Below are 3,299 nucleotides of genomic sequence, written 5' to 3' on the forward strand. Positions count from 1 at the left end.
TTCTCCTCAAGCCTCGCCTAGTACATGACTCCCAGCTTCTGCTGCATGGCTCTCCACAGCTCCCCCTTTTTTATTTATTACATGGCAGGGATCGTGCCTGTCTTAGGTTGCCAATCCTCAACACACATGCTTACCCGTCATCAGGTACTCCCCTTCACCGAGGAGCCCCTGTCTTAGGTTGCTAAGGTGAGGGATCAGTCTTACCCGTCTTTGGCTACCGACCCAGCATACAGGGCCATATTCAGGGGGAGGCATCAATTACTAGCTCCTTTTAGGCAGCAAAGCCAGTTTTGAGACGCTTGAGGCAGCAGGGTACTAGCTATGGTGGGAGCAACCCATAATCAAGGTTGCCGTGTAGTTTTGTCACGAGCAGCCCGTTGCTGATTCCGCACAATAGCTCGCACTTTGTATAATTCTATAAGCATGAATTTCACCACACAGGGAAAGAGGCACATGAATAAAAGCATAAGTATTAACACTCCTATAATAGAGCCTATATCATACCATGCATGCGTCAGGGAAGGGAAGTGAGAGAACAAAGAGCTCACGAAGCTTTCAGCAAGCTGAGCAACAGTTAACTCGGCATGAGGAGGATTGCCAACACGTGTTGCATTAAAATAAGCGTCAGTAGCAAACATGAGTTCGGGTGAGAAGAATGCACTCTATGCTGAGCCATTTGAAGAAGGGTCTGAAGCTGGGCAGTCTCTTGTCTCGGCCACAGTTGAACCGGCTCCGCCTTCGTGGGAACAGGCTGCAGGACAGTCATCGTCGCTATCATCACCATCACCAGCATCCTCCACAGGCTCCGTGGCCACCAGCCTGGTGAGGCGTTCCGGTACCCAGAGTGGGGCGGGCGCATCCTGCGGGAAAATACAAAGGGAACCTCGGTGCCGCCTAAGCACCGGGTCGGGCTCTTTCCATAAGCCAGTAAGGACATCTTTCCATTTCACCATAGATTGCTGCGTTTTCTGTTGGCCCCAATGCCGCTCCGCGGCCGAAATGCCATCTCTGTCAACCGTGAGGAAATTTAAAATGAAACAATAGCACGTCTTGGTGCAGCTGGGCTTATAAGGCGGGGGCCACTCATGGGGTGGCGTTGTGGGGTTAGAATGTGGAAGCAGCGTAATCCCCTCTGAGCTTTCGCTTTCGGAGTCAGAGTTTCGGGAGGAGCCCTTACGGGATTCTTCTTTCACTTGCTCAAAAACTTCCCCTCCCTGTATTACTGCTCGCTGCAGGGGCTCTCGGGGGGAATGCAAACATACTTTCACCAGGGACCACATGGCGAGAGTGCCGGCAGTAACGGTGGGGCTTTGCCTCAAATCCTCCCCCAGATGTTCCCATTGAGATGTTCAAGAGTCCTTCTTCTATAAACCAGGGGGCAATCTCCCCTGCCTCTTTCAAGAAAGCGCGGGCTGTTTTTGCTTTTAAAGGAGTGCCGTTTGCTTTAAGGATATCTCTTAAAGGGCCCTCCATCCTATATCTGGTAAGCTCGTTTCCCATTCCTGGAAATCTTTTGTTACTATAGTCTCTGTGGAGCCTAAATTGCTACGTCTATGATCGTCCCCAGAGAACCTTCTAATGACTAAAATCGTTCCTCATCCCGAGGAAACTTTTACCTTATTGTCCCCGTAGAACTTCACTAACCTCTTTACGTCTTATTGTCTACGGGGAACCTCTTATCGTCCCCGAAGAACTTTATAAACAACCTAACCTCCGATCGTCTTCAGGGAACTTCCCTGTCAATAGACAGAAATAGGTGCACACTTTCCTTATCGTTGCTCTTACCTCAATCCTCGTTCTGCGTCCGGCGTCTCAGGTCCCGGGTTTCGGCACCAGATGTCGCTCTCGGCCCGCAAGAACGACCCGCAGACGAGGTGAGTGGCAAACTTCTTTATTGACAATCTTCAGCCCCGGGACCCCGTACGCCGATTATAGCCCCAAGTTATAGAACACAGTGGATAGAAAGCAACCAATCACCACATAACACAACTACTATAACATCCAATCAGAAGGGATACAGATGACTTCAATCCAGATCATGCGGGGAGCTCGTGCCTACTGACGTGAGCCCCCGAAACTTATTGTTCACTCTGTTTTTGTGCCGTTCCCATGGTCCCTGGTTAATCTTATACTAGTCCCGATACTTCAGTACAGGTTGTGCGTTCCCTGGAGCGCTCCCACATAAACATTCACCTGCCCTTCTCCTCAAGCCTCGCCTAGTACGTGACTCCCAGCTTCTGCTGCATGGCTCTCCACAGTTATATAGTTGGCTGTTCCCATGTTAGGGGCATAGATATTTAAAATTGTCAGGTCTTCTTGTTGGACAGACCCTTTGAGTATGATATAGTGTCCTTCCTCATCTCTTATTATAGTCTTTGGCTTAAAATCTAATTTATCTGATATAAGGATTGCCACCCCAGCTTTCTTTTGATGTCCATTAACATGGTAAATTGTTTTCCACCCCTCACTTTAAATCTGGAGTTGTCTTTGAGTCTCAAATGAGTTTCTTGGAGACAGTATATTGATGGGTTTTGTTTTTTTATCCATTCTGATACCCTGTGTCTTTTGCTTGGGGGCATTGAGCCCATTTGCATTCATGGTAACTATTGAGAGATATGAATTTAGTGCCATTGTATTGCCTGTAAGGTAACTGTTACTGTATATTGTCTCTGTTCTTTTCTGGTCTACTACTTTTAGGCTCTCTCTTTGCTTAGAGGACCCCTTTCAATATTTCCTGTAGAGCTGGTTTGGTGTTTATAAATTCTTTTAGGTTTTGTTTGTCCTGGAAGCTTTTTATCTCTCCTTCTATTTTCAGTGATAGCCTAGCTGGATATAGTATTCTTGGCTACGTATTTTTCTCATTTAGTGCTCTGAAAATATCATGCCAGTTCTTTCTGGCCTGCCAGATCTCTGTGGTCTGCTGCTAATCTAATATTTCTGCCATTGTATGTTCAGACTTCTTGTCCCAAGCAGCTTTCAGGATTTTCTCTTTTTCACTAAGATTTGTAATTTTTACTATTAGATGATGGGATGTGGACCTATTTTTATTGATTTTGAGGTTTCCATGTGACTTCTGGATTTTGATGCTTGCTCCTTTTGCCATATTAGGGAAGTTCTATACTATAATTCTCTCCAATATACCTTCTGCCCCTCTCTCTATTTCTTCTTCTTCTTGAATCCCAATTATTCTGTTTCGTTTTATGGTGTCACTTATCTGTCGAATTTTCCCTTCATGGTCCAGTAGTTATTTGTCTTTCACTCATCTTCCTTATTTTCTGTCATTTGGTCTTCTATATCAC

General features: G+C 46.2%; 1 long non-coding RNA gene across 1 annotated transcript; it reads right to left on the reverse strand.

The window, feature by feature from the left end:
• Nucleotides 1–574: 574 nt before the first annotated feature.
• LOC309857323 lies at nucleotides 575–1,890 on the reverse strand. Its single transcript, XR_014307631.1, has 2 exons — nucleotides 1,786–1,890; nucleotides 575–860 (listed from the first exon to the last, which is right to left on the reverse strand). It is a non-coding gene; the product is annotated as an uncharacterized lncRNA (long non-coding RNA).
• Nucleotides 1,891–3,299: the final 1,409 nt, after the last annotated feature.

This window comes from Mustela nivalis (genome assembly GCF_964662115.1).
Source record: "Mustela nivalis genome assembly, contig: HAP1_SCAFFOLD_1209, whole genome shotgun sequence".
In the NCBI taxonomy this organism is placed as follows: Eukaryota; Metazoa; Chordata; class Mammalia; order Carnivora; family Mustelidae; genus Mustela; species Mustela nivalis.